Source organism: Chelonus insularis, unplaced genomic scaffold, assembly GCF_013357705.1.
Source record: "Chelonus insularis isolate UGA/USDA-ARS -01 unplaced genomic scaffold, ASM1335770v1 contig_108_pilon, whole genome shotgun sequence".
NCBI lineage: Eukaryota > Metazoa > Arthropoda > Insecta > Hymenoptera > Braconidae > Chelonus > Chelonus insularis.
In genome coordinates, this window is record NW_023276348.1 from 23,357 (window position 1) to 33,849 (window position 10,493).

Consider the following 10,493-nt stretch of genomic DNA (forward strand, 5'->3'; position numbering starts at 1 on the left):
AGTCAAGAAATACATTAATGAAGTTTTTAATATTAAAAAAAATCATTCAACAATGTTCATATTTCGAAATGATTTATTCTAATATCATTTAAAATAATATTCCTGTAATGTATTGACCCTATTCGATAATTGATTTAACAAATTTTGCTAAATCATAAAAAAAATTGCATATTTTAATGAAAATAATGATTTATGCATATTCTTCTAATCTACGTTGTTGATAATTAAAACTAAGTGAAGGTATTCGATACGTAATTAGCTTATATTGGGAAACTGTAAAGTACTGAGTTATTTTATGTGCAATCATAAGCTATAGATATATTATGTTATAATATAAAATTTATTGAAGTTATTAATATAAACATTATTTTATTAACTAATTTAAAATATACATTATATCAAAACATTTCAATTTTACATATTTTGAATATTGATCAACCTTATTTTGACACTAACCGTTATTGAAAAATTAGCCATTGATATTATTTACGATCATTTTATGTTAGTTTTTATTTATTATTATTTTTTTTCATTCAAGAAATTATAACACTAGATAGAAAGAAAATCCACATACAATTTTATTCTATTTATTATTGAAATTGGCACCACACTTTCCATGTCGTATTATATGGGCTGCATGTGACACTTCAGTTTACTTTGACCCCGAAAAACGATAATATAGCCGTGCCCAACTGCATCGAATATATTTTCTGAATATACTAAATAGTGGCAAAAAACAGTAGTATAAAAGTCGTTGTCAATATAAAATTATAAACAAATTTTCAAAAAATTATTAGAGTTTTTGAAAAACTGTATGCAATTGTCGAGGGTTGATAATTACATGAATTTAAATTCACAGGTATTTTATTTACATTGTCGATAAAAAACATTATCGGGAATCGTTTGATTAGATGAAAAGTTTACCGATGAAAAAAATACATATAATCAAATTGTTATTTCGCAAGGTACAAAAGTTCGAAAGATTATTATAGTAGTTAATTGTTGTAAAGAGAACATCTTTATATGATATACATATAATAATTCAGACAATATTTGTCAATTGCCCCCCCACCCAACCCTTTGGTTTTACGCCCCTATTATGTTCATAATGTGTTCTATATTTTTATCTTGGTTCTAGATATAAAATTCTGATATTTTTAAATAACTTTCCCTACCATTTAAATGTAACAGAAGAGATCAATGTTCTCAACCTTCTTTTATGGCATAATAAACATGTAAATAACAGATTTCGAAGAAAAGTGTTGGTTCCGTGACAACTTTCAATAAAAAACTATACATATATTCTACTTTATTTCAAATATTAAAAATTGACAAACGTTATCCTAATAACGATTTATTGATTCCATAATTAATCTGATTATATCAAAGTAAGAATAATAACTATGCCTATTGTGCATTCATAATATACATGTAGCTATGTATCTTTATATAAACTTAAGAAAGTATGGAACATTAATTCTCGTAAATATAATAATAAATTTATAAAAAAATATAATATAAAATATTCGAGTATAAAAATAAAAAATTTCAAAAGTGTGACCATATCTGCAATTCGTTTGAGTCATTCTTTATGTATACAGTACAGAAAATTAGGAATAAAGCTCTGGCTGTGAAACCAAAAGGTAGTAGGGGGATCAGCTACATACTCAGAGTAAGGAAAACGTGAGGTATGGGCAACGGCAGTGGCGTCATCGCATTCATTGGCATCTTAGTAATCATCGCGTTTAAGTCATGATAGTGAGTTTAAGAATATGTGTATAATATAACTTACACAAGATTTCAGCAATATTAGTGGTATTGGTTTTTTCGTGATAATCTTACATTCCATATTATTAGATTCAATTGAGGCTGAAGTCTAATCCGAATGTGTTTAAAAGCAGACAATATAAGTGAAATGTATGTGATACTATTTCATAGTTCTATGATCATTTGATTCTTCAAGAATATTTATAAAATAAACGCGTATAAGCTATAAGTTTATAAAGTTTTCTAAATTATTTTATGATAATTTAAAATGTTTAGAAATAGTGAACGTGAATAATAGTGTAGTAAAATAGCTATAAATTTGATTAGAAAACAATATTTCTATATTTTTCCAATATACACTTAATTATTGAGAAAAATATTTATTCTCACGAAAAAATGTTATACTCGCGATGGTTAACTATTTATCCTACTAAGCAAAGACTAACGATTTTGGCTTCATTGTTGTCGGTACCCTCACTCTTCTTGTCTTACTCAGCAACAGAACTTTAGGTGAGTTTACTATATATCGAAATGTTTCTCAGGTGTGTCTATATCATATCTTTCTGCTTTGTTATGTATGTACGGTATTCATATCGCTAGTTGTGTAAAAAGTACAGCTCTTTTTGCTTTAAATTTTCATAATTTACGTAAAAAATCTTTACAGACTAAAAAATTATTGTTGTTTTTTTTACACAAATGTACAAGTATCTTAAATAAAGAGCCTATACTTTTTTACACCGTTAATAGCATTTTGTATACAAAGATCGGGTGGGAGATCGGATGAGTAATTTGTAGATATATTCACATTTATCGAATAATGAATGGTATACTAATATTGAGTCATTGAAAAAAAGAAAAAAGTATCACCATAGAATAATAAAAATGACATGAATTATTATAAATTTCAAATAAAAATTAAAATCTTTTCAAAAATCAGATCTAAATGAGTTTCAGAAAATTATTAAATTATTTGAATGACTCATATTATTTTATGTACAGATCCATCAAATTGTAATAGATGTACTTAATTAGTACATCATTTAATGGACTAATAAACAATAATCTTGCCATAAGCATCCGTGTTTATAAATAATCATTTTTTAAAAACTAGTTGGTTTAAATAAGTCATAAACTTTATAGAAGTTATTTTTTGAATGACAAATCACAAATAAATGATTCTTTTTATAGGCAATGAATTCAAATACGACAACTACATTTACGACATGAAGATGGAACGACATATCAAACCATTCAGTTTTAATAATCATGTAGTAATGGTATGTTATTTTTTGTAATAATATTTTTTAATCACATGCAATTCTTATTATAAGATTTATTATTTTGATAATTATTTTTTCTTTACTATTGTTTCGGAACACCATTATTTATGATATTGTTATTGTAGACTAATCGTTATAATGATGACAATCACAATCATAACCTGTATTTTCGGATTGTCCAAAATTGCACCTACTGTAAAAGAAGATGAACCATCAGGAACTATAGTGATCACTGTACGTGCTGAAGACCGTGATCCACTTGATGAAGGAGGTACAAAGAAAAATTTACTCAAATATTTTATATGGTAATGGGATATTTGGTTACTCAATAATTGTATTTCAGGTACCATCTCCTATAGTTTGTTTACTGCCCTGGAGAAAAACTCAAATTCGAAATCATAATGTGACTGGATTGATAAAAACTACACAAGTGTTAGATCGAGATGAACCAGCTCGTGAGAAAGAAGCGTATTTGACAGTGCTGGCAACTGATAACGGTCGACCTCAACTTGATGATGTCTGTACGTTTAAAGTGACCATTGAAGATGTCAATGACAATTCACCAGTCTTTGATAAAGTGGTGAGCTCTTTCTGAGTCGTTTTATAGTAATTTAATGGTTAATTTTATAAACTATAAAATTCTAATCATTTTCTTTGCAATAATATTTAAACAAAAAGACGAAAGTTTGAATAAAAAAAATATTAATTCAACAGCTCTTACAGGTTTCTAAAGAATATCAACTATAATTATAAATTATTAATAATACAATTTAATTTAGATAATTTTGATATTACGTATCCATTAATGTCTTTTTATCATAAATTTGCAACGAATATTATTATCTTATTTTATTTTTTCAAAGAATTCGGGTTTTCAAATGCTTTATTTAAGTCAGTTTGTTTTGCCATTTGTCAACAAATAGGTCTTTCAAGGATATACTACCAATAACAGTTTGTTTAGTAACGTTTCAAATTGGGACCGAAAAAATGTTTTTGAGATACATGTTACGAAATATCAAAAATTATTTTATTTACAAATTACTTTTTATTGAAAGATATATATTTCAAGAAATGGTTCTTAATTGTTAAGAATTGACTGTTGGGTATATTTCATTACAAAAAAATCCATTAGTTTCATTAACTTTTATTAATATGTTTTTTTATATTTTCTTTTCTTTTATATTTACAAAAATATCAATTACGATTACTGATGAGACAAGATATGTTATCGATAATCTATAGCTATCAAATAAATGAGTGATTTGATCACTTATTTTTGTTAAAGTAATTTTCTTAGTCTTACGTTTTTATGATTGTTTCTATTGGATCTTATTAGGTTACACATGAATCAGTCCCTCAGGATCTCCTGTAAAAGCAGAAGTATGAGAGTATCAGCAACAGATATTGATGATGGAAGAATTCAGTTGTACAATATAGTTTATCTTCGATACGTCCAGAAGATGCTAATTATGTTAAAATCGATGAAAAACTGGGGTTATCAACCTTAATCAAAGAATTGACGTAAGCTAAAAAATCTATACAGCTTTTTTATTTCTACATACTTACAAAATTAATGATAGAAATGATTTTTACCTATACATAAGATTGGTAATAATAATTTTGCTCATTTCTCTCCTTTAAGGTATTAAATTTTTCATTTAAAATAAAAGTTAATTTTGTACGTAGCCTGTATGCGCATTTTTAGATATATATAATTTGCATTCAGTACTAAACTTGATGATAATATTTTTTAGCGGGAGCCAGAATACAAATTTCGTCTGATTGCGAGAGCTCAAGATCTTGGCAAACCTGGCCAAAAGCTCGTGAATTGAATTGGAAATTCGAGTTCTTGAATCGATAAAAAAATCTCCAACGTTTTTTTGGCCCCCCGTTAAAATCCTTCGAACAATTGATTTAATTTGTTTTCTTGAAGTGAATTTGTTGTGATGTTGTGAATGACTTTGAATTGTGATGTGAAATTTGAATGATGAATGGTTTGAATTGTGTTTGTGAATTGAATGCACTTTTTCTGAACTATGTTGTTGTTGATTGAATGAATTTTGAATTGTTGAAATTTTGAAATTGTGTTGAATTTGTTGAATGAATGATGTTTTTGCTGAATGTGTGTTGTAATGTGAAATTTGTGAATTGCAATTGATGTGTGAATGAAATAAATTTGTTGAAATTTTGATGAAATTGAATGTTGAAATTGTGTTGTGCTATATGACTGAATGAGTTTGAATGATGAAAAATTTAAATTTTTGGGTGAAATTTGTTGACATGATTGAATGTGATTGAATTCTGAATTGTGTGTTTTGAATATGTGATGAAATTGATTGGAATGTTTTTGTTGTGAATTTTGAAATTGAAATGCATGATTGATGTGAAATTTGTGAATTTTTGATGTGAAATATGAAAAGTGTGTGAAATTGAATTGAAATTGTTGAATGTTGTGTTTGATGTGTTGAATTTTTGTGATTGTTGAATGAATTGAGGTGTTTGTTTGAAATAAATTTGAATGAATGAAATGAATTGATTGATGATGATGTGTTGTTGGATTGTTGATGAAAATTTGTTTTGAAATTGATTTTGAAATTTGTGAATGAATTGAATTTGAATTGAATTGAAATGAATGAATGAATTTGTTTTGATGATGAAATTTTGTTGTTTGTGATTTGAAATTGTTTTGAAATTTGTTGAATTTTGAATGTGTTTGTGAATGATGGTGATGTGATTGGTGCAATAAATGAAATGATTGAATGAATGTTGTTGTGTGAATAAATTAAAAGAAAACTTTAGTGATTTCGAGCGCGACATATAGACGTGACGCAATATCGATCATTGATGATAACCGCCCCGATATTAGTTTTGACGGCTTGTTCCTGGATGGGACAGACAATAAACGATAAAGGACAGGAAATCCCTTATTAGGCTCTAGCATCAGACAAAGATACAGCTGATATCACTTATCACAACATGGAGAGTATGAAGATCACCGATATACTCTTAGCGTCGTGTTCAAAATAAATATAAGTTGGCTGTGCCGAACAATAGTTACGATCGAAGCGTATTAGATGTTGAACTGATAAAACTACCGGTATTTCGAGAGAAATGAAGACAGGCTAGTGTATTGGAAACTGAACCGCCGGAGTTCAGTAATGCAAGTTCGTGCGATTGATGCGGATGTCGCACTTAGCCCTATATCAGTTACGTATGAGTAGCTTAATGTTATCAGATGTATTTATATTGCTAAATTACTGGTAATATTACGACATTAACTATTTGTTGACCGAGCAGCTGAAGTACGTCATAATGGATAAAGTCATTGCAATAGCACAGCTCTCCTAGTGCTTGTGTTTAACAGGAGAACACAATAAAGTTTTGGCAACACGACTTTCGTTATTGAAATGGCCGATAAAAACTGATAATCCACCACATGTCTAAGTAGATCAGTTTATACTGCCAACTCAATACTTGAAATGCTAACTTATGGCACTTGTTACTGAAGTTAAAGCCCATGACATGGATCCTGCTCGCCTGTAACGACGTTATACCGTCATTAGTTCAGGCACCACGATGATAGCTTCTATATTGACGGCACGACGGAAAAAAGTCGTATTAAAAGGCCTTTAGATTATGAAAAATAACTGAATCTATTTAACTGTTCGAGCTTTGAGTGGAGTCCGATGATGTGATAACGCACAGTGAAATTTTGTATAGAAGACCGTTAACGATAATCCACCCGTGTTTTGAAGACTTCGACAAAATCCACACTATAGAGAAGAAAATTCATATAACATGGATGTATACATACGGTTGAGGGCCTATGATCAGACGTTGAAGATAGACGTGCCTGCATCAACATATTGCATATTTCTATTGTAAAGAAGATCACAACAACACTCATTAACAGTGATAACACCAGGATGCATTACACTGTAAAAAACCCCGTGATAGAGAGCCTCCGTAATGGCTATTCCAATGGGACAGTGATTGTTTAGGCTAGAGATGACGAGGGAGCCCAACTGCCATTACGTGAAATTGGTTATGCGTCAATATGCGTCACATAACATGATTGACCATTACACGATTTAGGCGCCCATTTTTAGATATGATTCAACCGTTGTTTGCAAGAAGGATTACGTACGGCCGGTATATAACAAAACTTAAAGCACGAGATTGGTGACTCAGATGCAAATGGACCACAGTTTAACTTCAGTATCGATGAAAATTCGGCTGACGATATTATCTTGAGTCGAATTTCAATAAGAGCGATGATCTTATTCGTCAGTAGTCCGAGTGACATTGATCGTGAAGAAATTCTAGAACAATCTGACATTCACATATTAATAACAGCATACCGGTAACAAAATAAGTAATGACAGGAACTCACACTTACTATTCACTAATGGTGATATAAACGATCAACGAAATGAAAGATGGCTCCAGGTCTATATTGGATACAATTATCAAGAACAGCACCTGATACAGTCTAATCGGAGAGTTTATGTGACGATCTCGATGCTTGGGACTTACAGGATAAACATTTTCCTGGTTAGATATGAGAAGAATGATACTATACATAATTTTACCACTGTGGAACAGGGAGTTCTTTCATATACACAGATTCTCACTCAATTAGATAATGGAATGATAACTATGCTTTCTGGGTCAATGGAATGATGCTTCATTATTTACTTGTCGATTCAAGGTAACGGAAGCCTCTAAAGCTATTAAACGTCACAGTGTAAATGCTATGTGAATGTCACCGTAAAAATATACCCGAATAGAAGCAGGTATGAAGCCTGGGCGTCGGTACGTTTCATGGACTACGTGCTGAAGAGTTCATGCACCAAACCGAAATGCAGCTATAGTAAAGGAAGACATGTTGCACGAAACGATTATCAGCGAGTTCTGTAATTTCACTATAGAAATATTGATGTCTTTACTGTGTTATTACACGTCGCCACATTACACTATAAAAGTTTACTAGAGTGTAGATTTTCTGCACATGGAAGTCCATATTATGCCGCTGAACGATAAATGCCCATAGTTGCATATATCAAAAGAGACTAGAACCCGATTTAAACGTCAGTATTCATTAATGAATATGATGAATGTTTATGAGAGACGATTGTAATAAACTTCTTGTACGAAGCTATTTAAGTGTAACACCGAACCTTACTCTGTTGTCACAAATATTAGCATCATTCGTGTTGTGTAGAGCAGTTGTTGACCCACAGTGCCAACTTGTCATGTTGCTGATGAACCATAACGTGCCCTCTTACGGTGGAACGCATTAATTACTGAAACGGGTGAAGAGATCGATGTGATGCCTCCTGGTTAGATGGTCCACGATGTGAATTATGGATATAGGGTTTCAACTGGTGATGTGGGCATTTTAACATCGCGTACAATCACGCATGTGATGATTCTCCTCTGGTTTAGAGTAAACTCTTATTTAGACCATGATAGTATTTTACATTGGGCCGAGGAGTTGGCGAACAATGCATGATCAAACTTATCAGGATTTATGTCACTTGAATTCAACATGTATCCGCTGTTTTATATGTTGATTATGGGTCCAGTGGCTGGAACTGTAAAACTTGACCAAAACACACACAATTAGACGATCGGTCGTAAAGAGCATCGAATTGATAGCTAGTGGACACAAAACTACTATCTGAAATGCAAGTTGATACTGTGGTTAGTCAGCATGTATGAGTTTAGTTGACCACATTGGGCCTATGAATTTTAATGTCAATAGCCCTTACACATTGGTGTTGGTACAATGCTGAAAGCTAATGATTTATCTCAGTTAGTGAAGTTGGAATTACAAACCTATTAATAGAGGGTTGTTGGATGTATATCGAGAAATTTAACAATAAATGGAACTACTTATGATTTTAGTAGAACTTTCGCGTAAGTAAATGCTTCTCCGAGCATGCAGTCACAGTATGTCAAAAGCCGTTCGTGGAATTGATACCAATTTTGCTGGTGCGATCCTATGTGTGCGTAGGCTAGCAATAGATGATTCTTCTTCTAGCTGTGGTTGTCATCAGACGGAAGCGAGATGATCTAATATAAAGATATGATGCTTATAAGGGAAATATAATTATTACGAAGATGAAGGAGGTGTGGTTGATACTGGATACGATTAATGTTTTAAGACATATATATGACAACCCTACACAGGATTGATTCAAAAGTGGTTCATCTATAATCCAAATAATAGAGTAAATTCTGAAGAAATGGCAGTTCACGTGATATTTGTGGATTCTTGATAATAAAAAACAAATTGTGATAAAGATCTGACACACACCGTATGATGATGTTCGGCATATGCATATGAAGGTGAAGGGCAATTCTGATGTTCTTTATCATCATTGGCATCATGCAACTGATGATGGTGACTTAAAATTCAATTATTTATCTAATTTTGGGTCCAAGATTCCGGAAATTGGCAGATATGTATGGAGAAGAATCAAGTAATGACGAAGATGATGATATAATGATAGTCATGATGATGATCTCCGGCATCATCATTATCAAAGTCGAGATAATATAATGATGTCCAAGATGATAATATGACAAAGAAACTGAAAATGATGGTGTAGATAATAATATGAGTGATGGTAATATTAATCGTCATCGTCGTCATCGGTCTTATCGACATTCTCAACGTGACAGATAGAGAAAGTGAAAGTTGGTGTTACTCAAATTACATTGGAAACAAATGAATGCTTTTTTTAACCAATTACTCGTTTTATTTAATTTTAAGTGAATATAGGTTTCTTTGAAGGATTAAAAGTATATTTATAGATGAATATTAATCATTTCGGCTACATAATCAGATGTAACAGTTGTGCATGTACTAAAACTCATACTTACTGTTTTCATTATACTTGATTTTTTTGCTTTTCAGTTAATCGTAATAATGATGTTTGTTGAAAAAGTAAATTACAATATAATCATTTCAATTTTATTTTTTTGGGCTCAGACACATTTTTTTGTATTATTTATTTTTCGCCAAAGCACCAAAGATTCATTTGTGTGCATGCGCAAATATAAAATTTGATTGGAAAATTAGAAAAATTATTGTTATAATGATTACAGTACATAATTTTCATAATAGTAGTATTATTACTATGTTTCTCTTAACTGATAGTAAGCATTTTGATAACTGGAATTATTTTAGTAATCATATTATGAACAGAAATTTACTTTTTATAAAGTTTTATATATAAAAAATTGTTTTGAATTTCACTAATACATACCAAATTTTAGGAAATTATACTTTTTATTGATACTATTACTGATTTACTTTAGAGACTGAATTTAAAGTTACTTTCCACATCAAATTTTGTTCTTTTTTTTTCTTCTTTCTTACAATAGGACATATTAATATGTTCTAAAACTTTTTTTACTATTTTACATAATTTTTTA

General features: G+C 30.4%; 2 pseudogenes; both read left to right on the forward strand.

The window, feature by feature from the left end:
* Positions 1 to 3,188: 3,188 nt before the first annotated feature.
* On the forward strand, positions 3,189 to 4,879 carry LOC118064316 (DE-cadherin-like; annotated as a pseudogene).
* Positions 4,880 to 5,769: 890 nt separating this feature from the next.
* Positions 5,770 to 7,414, forward strand: LOC118064387 (DE-cadherin-like; annotated as a pseudogene).
* The last annotated feature ends 3,079 nt before the right edge of the window (positions 7,415 to 10,493 follow it).